The 16,393-nt window shown below is 43.2% G+C and overlaps 1 protein-coding gene across 2 annotated transcripts in view; it reads right to left on the bottom strand.

The window, feature by feature from the left end:
• Positions 1–16,393, bottom strand: part of ARMH4 (armadillo like helical domain containing 4) — a 150,977-nt gene that overhangs the window by 22,567 nt on the left and 112,017 nt on the right. The window lies entirely within an intron of this gene.

Below are 16,393 nucleotides of genomic sequence, written 5' to 3'. Positions count from 1 at the left end.
TAACTCTGAAGTCTCACGTTTGCTGATGACCCTTATATGTAAACTTTCTGACATGATTCTACTTAATCACCATGAAGCTCACTGATTTCCTAGTGCCGTGGCTCAGCCAACAGATCAAATCAATTAGAAGTGGAGCGCTGAATGAGTACTAAAGTGGCTTTCAAGGTAGCTTTGGGGTTTGTTTCCAAAAGTTCCATTTACCAGTTCACAATGCAACACACCTCACAATGATGGGCAAATACCAAGGTGCACTCTCAAGAGAAATGGAGGCAAATCTTTGGCTAAGAGCACCTGAGTATCGCAGTTAATATAAAAGTTTCCCTGAGCTCTTGATCCTCAGGAAAAAACCTAAAGGCCTCGTCAGACCACTATAAGACGGCAGGAGAACGACCTCCGTCCCCACCTCTCCCCTTCTAAATCCCTTATGCAAACTTTGCACACACTCCCTGGGAGCAGCTGTTCAACATTTTATTAAATGGGGAAACATGTTATTAAAACAGCGGAGTCAATCTCAGTGTCCTTAGTCTTTAATCATTTCAAACATACTTCTATTTTGCCAAGTTCTTGAGATGCTAACCGTTCGTTATGTCTACTTACTTTCCCTCATGCTGGGGTGTTTCCTTGTGTGATCTGTAGTCTCTCACGGGGACGGATTTTTCAGTGGACACTGGTTTCCCCCTAGGAGTCTTGGGCAGCCCGCATTGCAGACGTGTCACTACAGATAAGCAGTTTCTGTTTGCCTGTGCTGAACACCGGGAGGCTCACCCACCCGGAACAGTGCTGTGCGTTCACTTCTGAGTTGTGGGTTCTCGCATGATGAAGGTAGGCCTGGGGCTCTCCTGTTTCTCTCCCACCAGAGCCCCTTTCGGTTTCCCTGACTTGAGGCGGGTATCTTTCTATACCCCTTTTCACCAAGGAGGCAGCTTTCCCAGAATGTCTTCTTACCCAGGGGTTTTAGTTCCTGCTCCCTGCCCTACCCCAGCCCAAGGTCATGTCTCTTGGCCCAACATTGGTGTTCAACTCCACCCCTCATCCCAGCATCTATAGGTGGTCTAGTCCCCCCCTTAGACGCCACAGCCTCAGCTCAGGAGGCAACTGCTCCAGCCTTAAGCTTCCGCCCCTGGCAACAACAGCTTTCCCTTCAGGCCCACTTGCATAGTTTACATTTTTGTTTTGCTTTAGGCAGAATTTCTCAGTTTGCAACAGGAGGTGGAAATCTACACTCAGTCCACCATGCTGCTGGAACTGGAAGTCGGCTACTGGAACTGGAAGTCGAGACTCAACTTCTAACCAGGCGTTTTCGCTTTTTTATTTATTGAGGTGGAACTCACAAAACCTACAAATGACCATTTTAAGGTGTATAATTCAGTGAATTTAGCACATTCCCAATGTTTCATAACCATCACCTCTATCTCATCCTAAAATGTGTTTTATCAACCCAAAAGGAAACCACATGCCCTTAAGCAGTCACTCTCCATTCTCCCCTCCCCCAGCCCCTGGCAACTACTAATCTGCTTCCTGTGTTTATGGATTTACCTATTTTAGATATTTCATGTAAATGGAATCATACCATATGTGACCTTTTGTGTTTGGCTTCTTTCACTTAGCGTAATGTTTTCAAGGTTCAACCAGGTTGTAGCATGTATACTAATGGCCAAGAAGCACATGAAAAGATGCTGAACATCATTAGTCATTAGGGAAATGCAAATCGAAGTCACAGTAAGACACCACTCCACACCACTAGGAAGGCATACTGAAAACAAAACAAAACAAAAATTAAAAGAGAGAATAACAGTGTTGGCAAGAATGTGGAGAAACTGGAACCTCACACACTGCTGGTAGAAATGGAAAGTATGCAGCCACTGGGTAAAACAATTCATCAGTTCCTCAAAAAATTAAACATAAAATTACCATATGACTCAGTAGTTCCACTCATATATAAATTTCCAAAAGAACTGAAAACAGGCCCTCAAACAAATATTTGTCCACTAATGTTCATAACAGCACTATTCACAATAGCCGAAAGACGGAAACAATCCAAATGCCCATCAGCTGATGAATGCATAAACAAAGTGTGGTATATACATGCAGTGGAATGTTACTCAGCCATAAAAATAAATGAAATACTGATACTTGCTACAACACAGATGAACTTTGAAAACATTGTGCTGAGTGAAAGAAGATGGACACACTAAGTGATGGAAGATGAGGTAAAGAAGCTATGTGGGTCCTCCTGGAAGCTGGGTAGGTGCCACAGAGAAAGGAAAAGGTAGAACTTATATTCCATCCACACATACTCAACTCATCATGCCTCAGACCCCACAGGATAACCACCGGCTACACTCCCTACTAGAGCAAACGCCCAACATTACGCTCAAGCCAGCCTACCTAAATGACTAGAAAACAGCAGTCTCCTCTCAAAACAATTTTCCGCTTAAATTATTTACTTCTCTGGAGTAATCACAAAATGTACCAAGTCAACTGCTAGGCAAGAAACACAGGAATCAGAAGCAAAGTCTTAGGTAGGTTTTTTATTTGATATGTTTTCTTTCAATTAGGAGAAGAAGCCAACATTTACTGAGTATCTAATAGGTACCAGGTACTTTGTCAGAAAACATCTATAAAGCCTTGTATATTTATGAATTACAGTTAAGTCTGCAGTTATGTTTAAAAGGGAGGAAGAGAAATTGAACTGTATTTTTTCAACAGACATAATTAAATCCCAAAGCTCTGAGTATCAATTAGACACTAGAAATAAAATCTGATTATCTCGGAGACTTGTTTCCATACAAACACTTTTATGAGTTGCCTAAATACACATGGTCCTGAATTAGCCATCAACCAAAATGGATGTGTTTTTACCTAGTAACAAACAAACCTGGAACCCATTTACAAGTTTCTTATGAAGCAGCAGCCAGAAACCTTTCGTTTATTTGGCAAGATAAGCATCTGCATTATTGATGATGCTTATTTTCTTCTTAATGTAGAAGTCTAAAGGCCATCAACGCTGCAGCAAGTAACAAATGTGCTCTAAGAGAACCTAACCAAACAACATCTACTTTCTCCGTGGTCCAACATTATAGGGAAATAGTTTTCCAAGATTTGTGTGAGGTTTTATGTTCACACAGAGGCATCTGCAATAGACTTTGGAGAGAACTGCAGCTACTATGAACATCTTAACTCTAAGAAAGATGTTTCCACAATTGTAAGGCAGTCTGTGATAGATTAACAAATAGAGATTCAAGACCCACTCATTCACACAGAGCCAAAAAGAAATCAAACAAGAATAACTTGATTGTCTTACTTGACGTTGTTTTCTCCCACCATGTACTTCCTAGAAGGCTGCCATCTTTTTTCATCTTAGTGCCACAAGAGCCTCCCTTGTTTCTTTCCAAGTAATATTCTTGAAAGGAAACTGATCACATCACTCCCTGTTTAAAACCCCTTCAAAGCTTCCTCTTGCCTTTGGGGAAAAGTCTAAACGCCTTCACACAGTTTACAAGGTCTGAGTGATTTCAGCTCTTAAGAGTTAAGTGTGTCTCACGGTCAAATCTTCACACTTTAACCTCTGTCTCCACCTCCTCTTTTCCCAACTCACTCCTTTCATTCTTCAGGCTCAGCTTAAAGGGCACTTTTCAGGGAGATCTGTTCTGACACCTACACAGGTCCCTCTCCTGGGGCAGCCAGAGCATCCTGTGGCTCCCATACTGTTACCATCACATGGCACACGGTAATATAACCATAACTGTTCTTGCTTAATGGCTGTCCTTCCTGTTAGTCGATTAAACTCTCTGAGGGAGGGCGTGCCTGTGTTTCTCACTGCTGCAGCTTCAGCACCACACAGCACCTGGCACGCGAGGGACACTGTTGAATTAATGAATCATCTTCCACAGTAACATATTCTCATGAGGACTGGGGCTACTGTTCTCATACACTTGGAGTGAGGTAAAGGATAATTGGGATAATACAATTAAAATGGTCCTACTGGTACTTCCCTGGCGGTCCAGTGGATAAGACTCCACGCTCCCAATGCAGGGGGCCTGGGTTCAATCCCTGGTCGGGGAACTAGATCCCACATGTATGCCGCAACTAAGAAGTCCACATGCCGCAACTAAGACCCGGTGCAGCCAAAATAAATAAATAGATAAGTAAACAAATATTTTTAAAAATAAAATAAAAGGGTTCTACTGAATACTATCTGCAGGAGGGGTTCTTAACCACTTTTGTGCAATGGACTCCTCTGTCTGTCAGAGAAGACTATAGACCCCTGCTTGGAATCATGTTTATAATACATAAAATAAGATGCATAAAACTCTCAAGAAACAATTATATTTAAATTCCATTATCAAATTAGTTTTTAAATTTGTGACACAACAGTAAATATGCCTTTTTACTCTCTCATTCAATAAGAAGATCAAGGGATGGGTCTAATAACCACCATACTTTCAAAGTAATGATGAGCATAAATGACATATTAAGATATCTGTGACAACCATAATGTTGATATAAAACTATCTGTAATATTTATTGGTGAGAAAGACACAGTTACTGCTAATACTACTATGGCTACTGGCTCTACTCATGATTAGACAAAATACTAAAGTTCAGTTAGTGAAAATAAGTATGTAATTTTTACCGTCCAAGTTCACGGACCCCTAGAGATCCTCATGAAAGCCATGGAATTGCATGCTTAGCTCTCCTGCTACAGGGAAGTATGGGCTACCCGCCCCCCACTTCTGGATCCACCACCACAGTGTGCAGTGTGCATGTGTCCCCTGGGCTGCTCTCAGACATTGGCTGGGCATGGGGTGGGTACTGGTGCAGGCCCAGGCCTGTGGGGCAGAGGGGTCCTCTAATGGGCAACTTGGGCTCAAGAACTCACAATCAGCCTGGCCGAAACAGTCTCAGAACTGAGCTGTCATCTGTATCCTTTCCTACCAGTCCTCCTTCCTTCCACCTCTCCCTTCACAGAAGTCAGACCTGCACTGCAATCTGAAAGCTCTCCCAGCCCACTCCTGCTCCCTTCCCTTTATCCTTCCCAGGTGGACTCCCAGTAAATCTCTTGTACACATAATCCCATCCTGACTCTGCTTCTCAGAGGACCTGAACTAACCATCCCTTTTATTCTAAGAAAAAAAGAAAAGCCTATTTAACTGATTTTATTCAGATCTGATTATTCTGAAGATATTTGGACACATTGCTTTTATAACACTTTACCAATATCTACTACCTGATTTCAGAAAAGGGCTTTATAGAAAATTTTTAAACCATTTCCCATGAACTCTTCAACCTCTAAAGGAAGGGCCATAGGGTTAAGGCCAAGGACTAGCCTCCCTGAACAGATGACAACAGATCATTAAGAAGCCTGGAACAGGAGGAAGAGGGCTGAGGCCTGCAGCCAGCATGAAGACTTTTTTAAACAATATAATCTGAAGTAAACACAATGTCAACCCATCAGAATATGCTACTTCTCAATTTTGAGAGCCCCTCTGACTCAATACTTGGGAACGCACCAGAACTCCATGTACACAATAGAGAAGTTCATGTACTGGATGGCTAGGTATAGTTAGAATTGCAGGGAAGATGCTGAGAAAACAGGATTGTGAAAAGCAAATTTTAATGCAGAAGTGAGAAAAAGACTTAATGGCACAGAGCATTTCTCTTCCCCATGCTCCACTCCTTCCACAAAGGATTTCAGGTGTGATAACGACATGAAAGGTAATATCAGAACCAAAATAGAGAAGAACACACCAAAAAAAGAGAAATGTAAACAAGCACAGAAAAATCAAGATGAGAGAAATAAACCTAAGAATGAAGTTTCTAAGAGCTGATGGGGAGAAATAGGTTCTTAGCACCCAACGTTGAAACCTGGAACACATTTTCTCACCGAAACCTTTTCTGGTGCATTGGTTAGATTCTGTAGGACCCTTAGAAGAAATTCTGCTGCCAGTACGTTGTGAGCTAAACCTGCAGTTATGGTTGCCCCAAGGACCTCACCACGACACACAACATGGTTTCTAAGGGTAATGCCCTCTGCGTTTCAAATCAATTTGGGGAAAAGAATTCACTCAGAAATATCTCATGTTAGCTTACGTAAACAGAAAAATGGTGCTATGGGTTGAATTGTGTCCCCTGCAAAAGACATGTTGATGTCCTTACTTCCAGTATCTCAGAATGTGACTTAATTGTAAATAGGATGCTTGCAGATATAATCAGTTAAATTAAAATAAGTCATACTAGAGCAGGATGGGCCCTTAATCCAATATGACTGGTGTCCCTATAAGAAGAAGAGAGAGACACAGAGAGAGGAGAATGCCATGGGAAAACACAGAGACCCACAGGGAAAAGATGGTCATGTAATGATGAAGGCAGCGATTGGAGTGAGCATCTCCAAGTCAAGGAACACCAAGGATCCCCCAGAACACCAGAAGCTAGGAGAGAAGCACGGAACAGACTCTCCCTTACAGCCTCAAGAAGGAACCAACCCTGCGACACTGCTTTCAACTTCTAGTCCCCAGAACTGTGTGCGTTTCTCTTGTTTTACGCCACCCAGTGTATGGTTCTTTGTTATGGCAGCCCAAGGAAACTAGACCTCCCCGTCCAGCCTGCCTGCCTCTGTCACCACCAACTTCCTGGTCTGTAAATCTCACAGTAATGCACCAGGTTCCACAGGGCTTGAGTCCATGCCAAAGGTGGACCAACGCTCTTGGAAACTGGAACCCTGGTGGCAAACTCAGCCTGTCGATGCTCTCTATAGACCCGAGTCGCCTCTTTGTTCCTAGGGAACGATTTGCATGCTGAGATGATCTAGTTCAATTCTGGCCTCAATACATTACACTTAAACTGTACTTTTCTTCCAGAATACTTATGAAAATTGCCACATGACTTCTCCCTACTCCCTTGTGCAGTAAGAAAGGAACAAGTAGCATTATCTCCATTTTGAAGATGAAGACACTGAATCCACTGAATCCTTATGAATGCTCTTCATAAGACTATGAAGAGTATTGAGAGGTCATCGGTTCCAAAGAGGTCCAAACCTGTTGCTTAGCAGAATCACCTGAGCAACTCAGCAAAGATAGATGCCCAGCTCAGCAGCTCCAGGACACAGCCCAAGAGTAGTCTGTACTTTTCTTTTTTTCAGCTCCACGCGGCTTGTGGAGTCTTAGTTCTCTGACCAGGGATTGAGCCCACGCCCTCGGCAGTGAGAGCTCAGAGTCCTAACTACTGGACCACCAGGGAATTCCCCAAGAGTCTGTATTTCTAACAAGTTCCTCAAGGAATTTTTTTTTTTTTTAATAGGATAATCCTCCCCTCTCTCCTGCTCCTTTTTTATTTTTATTTTTAAATTAATTAATTTATTTTTATGGCTGTGTTGGGTCTTCGTTTCTGTGCAAGGGCTTTCTCTAGTTGTGGCAAGCAGGGGCCACTCTTCATCGCGGTGCGCGGGCCTCTCATTATCGCGGCCTCTCTTGTTGCGGAGCACAGGCTTCAGACGCACAGGCTCAGTAATTGTGGCTCACGGGCCCAGCTGCTCCGCGGCATGTGGGATCTTCCCAGACCAGGGCTCGAACCCGTGTCCCCTGCATTGGCAGGCAGATTCTCAACCACTGCGCCACCAGGGAAGCCCAGGAATTTTTTTTGAATAACCTGACTAGCACGATTTGTGAACTGGCATTTGGGACACACAGACTGGTCTTGTCTTTCTCAGGTTTGAGGAATATATGGCAGTGCTAACAAATTATTTTTATTCTAATGTTACTTAAATAACCACAACCCCAAGACTAGATATAAACCTCTAATCCTGATAGCTCTTTTATATGACTGTAAAACCAAAACAAATTCATAAAGTAAACAGAATCCCAATAAAAATCCAAATCGACACCACCAGTCGCTCTATGGCTACTGCACTCACTGCTGCAGGACTGGTCCCTGACAGCATAGCAGACTCAGGCCACACATGCTGTAGGAGACTCCATCCCCTCCCCTCTTCTCTCCAAGAACCGTGGCCGGGCCTGCCTGCCTGCCTCAATGCCGTGGCCTTCACTGCATGAGAACGTCATCATAAACAAAATGCAATCACACGGCACACTCAGCTCTAAGGAATCATCCAAACAATCCAAAATATGCTTATCCTAATGGAGTCACATTCTCATCCAAACGCAAGCACAAGATTTAAAGTTTCTCATAGTAAACTTGTGGACTTCCCTTTGATAAACATTGATCTAATCCATCCGCCCTCCTTCCGGCAGAGTCAGAATTCAGTGGATGTGGGTTTCAATTTCTTAGTAACAGTTAACACTATATTGTGCTCACTCTACAGCAGACAAACTGTTCTAAGCCTTTTACATGAACTAACTTGTTTACTCCTCATATCAACCATGTAAGGCAGGTACAACCATTGCCGCCACTGTGCAGATGAGAGAACTGGGCAAGAAAGAGTAAGTAATTTGCCCAAGATCACCCAGTTCGTAAGGGCCAGACCTGGGATTTGAACCCAGGAGGTCTGGCTCCAGAGCCTGTGCTCTTTACCACTAATTACATATACTTTCAAGTAAGGTATTCATATTCCAAGATTAATAGTAGAGTCTGACTTCTCTCTACTCCCAACAAGTAGGAATCTGAGGCATTGGTTCCAGTTGGCATGAGTTGCACTGACTAGGAACTTGGGTGAGAGGTGGGAGGTTGCACTGCATAGAGATAGAAACAAAGGGCCTCAGGGACTCACTGGGTAAAAAAGCCCAGCAAACCCTCTCCAAACAGGCATCCATCCAGAAAAGCTGGCTAAAGTAGGAATATCTGGGTGAATAACAATAGGACAGAAACCAAGGAAACCAGATGAGTGAGCAGGTCTGAAGCAGAACGAAACAGAACTTAGAAATATTCTCTAAGCAGAAAAGGGAAACGTCTGCAGCCTTGAGTGTGACAGGAAGATGTTAAAGTTGCCAATTTAGCTGCAGTGGAATCCTGCAAAAAAGAACCCCAGTCAGCTGAGTATGAACTTATACATGTTGCCCAGGAGGACCCCTCACAAGAGAGGTAAAGGTGACACTGGGATCTCTGGAGAGTTGTCATGAAAGCTCACAGCAGGAAAAACCCAAGGCTCCCTCCTCAAAGCAACTGCATCTTTTATCTTGTCATCTGCCAGGTGTTTAAATGAACTTTGCTAACTAATACTTACTTCTCACATTCTAAAAATATAAAGACATCAGGCTATATCAAGTTGCCTCGGAGTCAATGACAGATGAAGCAAGAAAATTAAATAGCATGCTTTTCAAAAACCTTATCTGGACATAATTAATAGGAGGCTGCCTTAAAGGAAAACTGGGTTTGTGTGGTGATGATAAAAGATATCCTTGTCATACTGACCAATATGGCTTTTTCCTGCCCTTCAAATTATCTGCACGTTCACCTTGGCAGTCAGCATTTTATGCCTGTCTGCTCCTGGAGAGATCTTGGCGCTTCTTCTAATAGAAGGGCACAACAACCAAAAAAATCACAAGGAAAATGTTGGAAATGAGAAGAACTGAAAGAAAGTAAAAAGAATGTGAAAGCCTAATAAGCAAGAGGAGAAACAGGAGAGAGACATATGACATATGAAAGCTAGAGAAGGGAGAGCAAAGTAGCCTTTTTAAGTGGCTGATTGACATTGAGTAAGAAGAGAGAAAGTCATTCAAATGCAATTTGGAAATGCTTTGTGCCCATAATTAAACCTTTTACTTCATAAATAAGAAAATCAACTCACTGGACTTTAGAATAGCATTAATAAGCTTCACTGATGAGAGAGAAAGAAACTTAAGGAAAATCAAAGAAAAACTGTGCCACAGAGAATAGATGATCTTTTACTGCTGCAGCATATACGTACTCATTTCTGAACTACAAAAAATGTCATAATCATAGACACTCACACTTCACATTTTTTTCAAAGAGCCTCTCTCCCCGTCTGTGTCAGCAGTAAGTTTTAGGTATGATGGTTTCACATCAAAAGTAGCATTTATTTTATGGTACAAAGTAGAAGCAAAGATGTAGACCCAGAAGAACCAAATGTTTTTAATCTGATAAGCCTACCTAGATTCTCTGTTTTGACTCAATTTAACAATTTATTAAGATTTTTCTGTGACCAGGCACTTGCTGGAGGATGAATAAAGAGATAACTAAGACACAGTCCCTGTCTTCAGAGAGCTTATATCTCACAGGGACGACTTCGTGAGGATGAATAACACAAGTGGTTAAGCCCCCATGATGGCAAAAATGGCTGTCACAAATAATGAATGACGGCATTAATTAAGGAGTGTTTTTACTACTGCAGAAGCTCAGGGAGAGAGCTCAGTTCCCGCTGAGGATTTTCAAGGATGATGACTTAGTAACACGAGGTGCCACAGAGTAAGCTCACCCTTCCAACAGCATAAGCACCTTCACTGTAGCTCTAAAGAAGAACATCACTTATTTTAAGTCTCAACCCTGATCCTGAATCTGAGTTTGATCCCCTTATGATTCAAAGTTCCCATGGCTTAGAGAGTGAATGATTCTACCCAGAGGTATTTCTGGTAAAGGCTTTTGTATCCATCTAGGTTCTCACATAGAGCATCAAAACAACCAATTCGAACCTGGATTTCGCAGTAATTTGTCTACATCTCAGGTCCCACAGCATGACATTCACTTTCTAACTGTTGGCTTCAAGTGCAGCATTTTCCAGATGGTTTTCCTCTCTGTTTTGATTTTTCAACTGGCAAAGTAACTGCCATTAGTATAACACTGTCCAACCCTGCAGATGAAGTAACATGGGGAGGAGGGAGACAAAACAGACCCTTCTCCGAAGTCTGTGGAGGCTGAAATACAGCTCTTGGCTGCTTTACTTGCATTAAGTTCAGTCTAAGCAAGTCCAAGAAGGACCATATTCCTCAAAGGCCTGTCTTATAGTACTCAAACCTGTGCCTTCCTCTCTCTCTCTCTCCGCATTGGACCTGGGTTGAGCCAGTGGCAAACAAATCAACCATGTGAGTGCACTCTCCCACAGTGAGCAACCGATCAAGGGAAGAACATAAGGAGACCAGGCACAGACACTGAGACCTGCGGTTATTCCTGGGCAACAGTCCTGGGGGCGAGGGAACAAGCTGCCCAGCTGAGTAACCAGAGAAAGAAGAGCCCAGCTGTTTCCCCGGTCTTGCTTTGTGTTGAGTTTGCTTCTTTCTTTTGTTTTTGTTTCACTGTTGCTTTTTTAAAATTGTGATTAAAAATACACACACACACAGAACATAAAACTTACCACCTTAACCTTTTTTAAAAGTACAGTTCAATCGTGTTCCACATATCCAGATTGTTGTGCAATGGATCTCCAGAACTTTTTCATCTTCCAAAACTGAAATCTATATCCATTAAACAACTCTCCATTTTCTTCTCCCTCAGCTCCTGGCATCCACCTGCTCTTGTTTTTCAATTATAAGGTAAGTTTACTTAGAAGGAGGGAACAGAGCTGGGTAGAGTGGCATTAAACTCCTCCACTTCATAATAATATCAACATTATGTGACATCATGTCACGAACAGCAATGAAATAGGAATAAAGGACATTAATTAAGGATAATTTTACAAATAAAGGAAAGATTCCTGATTTGTTGCTCTGTGTATACCATAAAGTCAGGCAGCATCTCTTTCAGGAATGCAGCTTTGGCTAATCAGACACCCATAAAGGATCCAAGGTTCTTGAATCTAATAATATTTATTCCTACTCTCCTGCCAGTGATCTACAGCAATGCAAAATCTGTGGCAGCTCAGCAAACAAATAATGCAGTTTGAAGATCAGCGCTAAAAGATGATGCTAAAAAAAAAAAAAAAAAAAAAAGATGATGCTAAAACTAAGCAAATCCATGTCTAGAGCCAATCGATAACTTCAGAAAACACCAAATTAATCAAACAGCCCCTCCACAGTAAAAAAAAAAGAGAGAGAGAGAGAGAGAAAGAAAAAAAGAAAGTCATATAATCTCAGCAGCTTCAGCCTCCCTGGGATAGGCCTGGCCAGGAAGGTGACAGATGCCACAAAACTTTGACATAGAACCACCCTTACAAGAGGGCTGCACTCATTCTACTGTCCGCACATCCTAGCACGCCACTGGTCCAGGCCAAGACTACTAAGTGTTCAACTGACGCAACATCCAGCTCAGCTAAGATTATAAAATTAACAGTTCTGCCAAAGAAAACAAATAAGTAGACTTTCATTGCCAATACATTCATATAGATAACATTTATGGAATAGAGAAAACTCTTTAGCCTCTCCACAACTTTTGATAAAATGGGTCATCATTTGTTACAGCAAATAATCCATGTCCTTTTCAGTCCAGGGCATCACCACTCCGGATTTAAATGCTCTTTCTCTGAATTCAAAAGGTCTATATGCAACTGATGGGAACATACTGTATAGCACAGGAAACTCTACCTAATGCACTGTGGTAACGTAAATGGGAGGGAAGTCCAAAAGGGAGGGGATATCTGTATGTGTATGGCTGATTCATTTTGTTGTGCAGTGGAAGCTAACACAACATTGTAAAGCAACCATACTCCAATAAAAATTAAAAAAAAAAAAAAGGTCTATATGAACTTCCTCCTTTGGCCTCTGGAGGTCCTTCTGGGCTCCACCGTTGGCCTTCAGCCTTCTTTCACTCTACATCAGGAGACAAGATGACACTGGCCTATTGCTTCCACCTGAGTTTCATACAGCATTCTTTAAAAGACATCCTAGGCTTGACTACATAGTTAACAACTCAAAATTAAACACACTAAAAGAAAGAGAAAATTCTAGCATATTCTAAGCCTGAATGTTCAAAACTATTTTCAACTTCTCTATTTTAGTCCAGCCCACTATCAAAGTTCTGATACACTATCTAAAAGTTGTCTGCTCCCCCAACTGCCCTGACCTTATCCCAGGCCTTGGTCATCTCCCACTCAGATTACTCCCAGCATCCAAGGCCCTCCTTCATTTGGACCCACCTGCACTTTTCCACCCTCCCAGATACAAACCAAGCTCCAGCCAGACCAGGCCCTATATCATCTACAACCCTGTCCCCAGCTTCTCTAACTCTCATTTCCTCCATAACACTTTTGGTCATTCTTATACCAACTAACACCTACTGTATGCTTACTGGTTTCCAGCCCTGTGCTAAATATTTTGCACATATGCCATGTAATTCTTAAAACAACTCTACTGCCATGCCCATTTCACAAAGGAGGGAGCTGAGGAAGTGCTAGGTTCCCGGGGGCATTCTACAAATACTTAATGTGAACTGTCTCTTGATTTCAGAGCTTTGCATCCAAGCATTTTCAGACCTGTTGTTGGTTGGTTCACCTGCCTCTCAGCTGCATTTTCGCAGCCAACCACTCCTCTATCTTGAAACAGGCCTTTCCTTTGGCTTCTATGACACCACGCTTCCCCTCGCCTTTCAGTTTACTCCTCCTTAGCCTCCTTTGGGGGTTTGACCTACTCTATCTCATCTCTGAATTACTAAAGCTTCCCCAGGTCCCATTCCAGGTCACCATCCTTCTCCCTCTAAACTTGCTCCCTAGGCAATATCATCTACTCCCATGGCATCAGTTACCATCCAATACTGAGGACTACAAAACGGACAGCTCCAGCTCAGCTTCTCCTCTAAGCTCCAGACATATCTCTCGTTCAAGTGCTTTTCATGTACCTGAAATTTAACCAGTAATCTCTCCCTCTCCCCACACTTACTCTGCCCCTAACTCGGGTCATACCCTGGTCTTCCCCATCTCAGTAATGACACCACTACCCACCCAACTGCATCAGCCAGAAACATATGGGTCACCCTTACACTTTCCATCCGTCCCTCCCAAGATCCAATCACCATGAAGACCTTTTGATTCTACCTCTTAACTCACTCTGAATCCATCCATTTTCCTCCCTATCCCAGCAAAAGCCAGCTTTCCTCTTGCCCAGTCGATTGCAACAAGCTACTCACTGGCTTCCCTCATCTGCTCTTGCTCCCTCTCTCTACTACATTGTCACTCTCTCCGTAGCATCCCCTACCCATCCTGCAGCCAGAGCGACACCTTTAGAATTCAAATAGCACATTAGAACCCTTCCACAGCATCCCACTTCTCACAGGATGAAATCCCACATCCTTACCCTGGGAAGCAAGGTCTTGCAGAGTTTGGTCCCTATTAGGTTCACTAGCCTCCCTGTACTTCCTCTTAACTCTAGGCACACCTGCTTTCTTTCAGGTCCTCAGATACTTCTTCCTGCCTCCAGCCATTACAATTCAGTTCCCTTTGCCTGAACTGCTCCTTTCTCAGCCCCTGCTCCCCCTTTCCTATGCACCTGAATTCACAAATACATTGCCCCAGGAAGCCTTCTCTGATCCCCCTCAGGTCAGGACCCCTGCTATAAGATCTCTGGCTACCTAAACTCCTTTATGGTACTAATCATAATAGTAACTTAAAGACTGGTGATTGCTTGATTAATGTCTGTTCCCTTCCCCACACTGAAATGTAGGTGTCACGAGGGCAGTCACTGTGTCTGGGAGTATGCTATGTTGTCTCTAGCACTGCAGGATTCTTACCTAGGTTTCCATAACTTTGGTTAGTTAAGAATGTTGATATATTTCACAGGTCACATCAGTCACCATCCTGATGTGACAACCATGCATGTGTCTTCATGTAATGGTTTTCATTTTTCTATGCATACACGGTTATAAATATGTTATCATATCCTAGACTGTAAGCTCTAGAGAGTCATAAAGGTTTAACTTCTTAAAGCTAGGATGCTGGGCTTCCCTGGTCGTGCAGTGGTTAAGAATCTGCCTGCCAATGCAGGGGACACGGGTTCGAGCCCTGGTCTGGGAAGATCCCACGTGCCGCGGAGCGACTAAGCCTGTGAGCCACAACTACTGATCCTGCGCGTCTGGAGCCTGTGCTCCACAACGAGAGAGGCCGCGACGGTGAGAGGCCCGCGCACCGCGATGAAGAGTGGCCCCCGCTCGCCGCAAGTGGAGAAAGCCCTCGCACAGAAACGAAGACCCAACACAGCCAAAAATAAATATAAATAAATAAATAAATTTATAGAGCTGGGATGCTGAGAAATTAATACCAAGACTTAATGCCCTCAGTACTTCTCAAAGAATGTTGATCCTACTATCCCCATTTTACAGTTAAGGAAACCGAGGCATTAAAAAGCAAAATACCTCAGACGAGGACACTCAGTAACTTTTGTTGCATTGCGCGGGCTATTTGCTGTGGTGCATGGGCTTCTCTCTAGTTGTAGCGTGCGGGTTTTCTCTCTCTAGTTGTGATGCTTGGGCTCTAGAGCAGGTAGACTCTGTAGTTTGAGGCACACGGGCTCTCTAGTTGAGGCTGGCGGGCTTAGTTGCCCTGCGGCATGTGGGATCTTAGTTCCCCAACCAGGGATCAAACCCATGTCCCCTGCATTGGAAGGCGGATTCTTTACCACTGGACCACCAGGGATTCTACTAACCCCATTTTACAGTTAAGGAAACCAAGACATAAAAAAGCAAAATACCTCAGACGAGGACACTCAGTAAGTGGTGGAGCCAGGAATCAAACCCTGATCTGTCAGCCCAGAGCTCATGGTCTGGCAGAGCACGTGAGTGATGGCAAAGCTAGGCTGTGACTCTACCTGTAAAGTGGAGGATGGAGCCAAGCAGGTTTGGTGTGAATGATTACATAACCCATTTCACTTCTCACGTGGAGACTGGCGGCACATAGATTCTGAAGCATTATCAAGGCCAGTTTCCACTCCTCTCAGTGTCTATGCTGGCCAACTGAGTGATGAGAAAGGCTTTGAAACCATACTGAAATGTGCAATGAAGAGTTAGCTACCTACCAGGTTAATATCTATATGGCTTCCCGACGACATACCATCCAAGGACATTCTTTTTTTTTTTAAAAAAAAGAATTTGGGAATGTCACTTGCCAGTCAAGCTACCAAGGCCTGCAGTATTACATACAGTGTGTTTGTGATGGTTTGAACACAAAAATACCACACTGAAAATTTAGATAAAAATATAATTATTCATGCCTCACCACTTACGTCCTTTGATTTCATTTGGGTTTTGTTCAGGACAACCAAACACACTCATTACTTCCCATCTGTCCTGGGTCAGTCCATGGAGGCACCCTCTCCCTTGGACCTGGATTTCAAGAAATGCACAGACCACGCTGCCACTGCTAAATGGAAAAAGTGATGGAAGGCTGCGTGACTTCAATCAAAATGGTGGCTGTGTCTTCCCGGAGCCCTGAGGGTGCTCAGGCCGTGTGCTAATGCATACATCAACGGAGAAGAAAATAAAGCACTATGAAAAAATATTTCCAGTGTGATCCTCTATGGGGCCATGTTTCCTCTCATACATTAATTCTGATAGAGAAAGCAAC

This window comes from Balaenoptera borealis (genome assembly GCF_965194805.1).
Source record: "Balaenoptera borealis genome assembly, chromosome: 3".
NCBI classification, from domain to species: Eukaryota; Metazoa; Chordata; class Mammalia; order Artiodactyla; family Balaenopteridae; genus Balaenoptera; species Balaenoptera borealis.
This window is presented reverse-complemented; position numbering and strand designations above follow the sequence as displayed.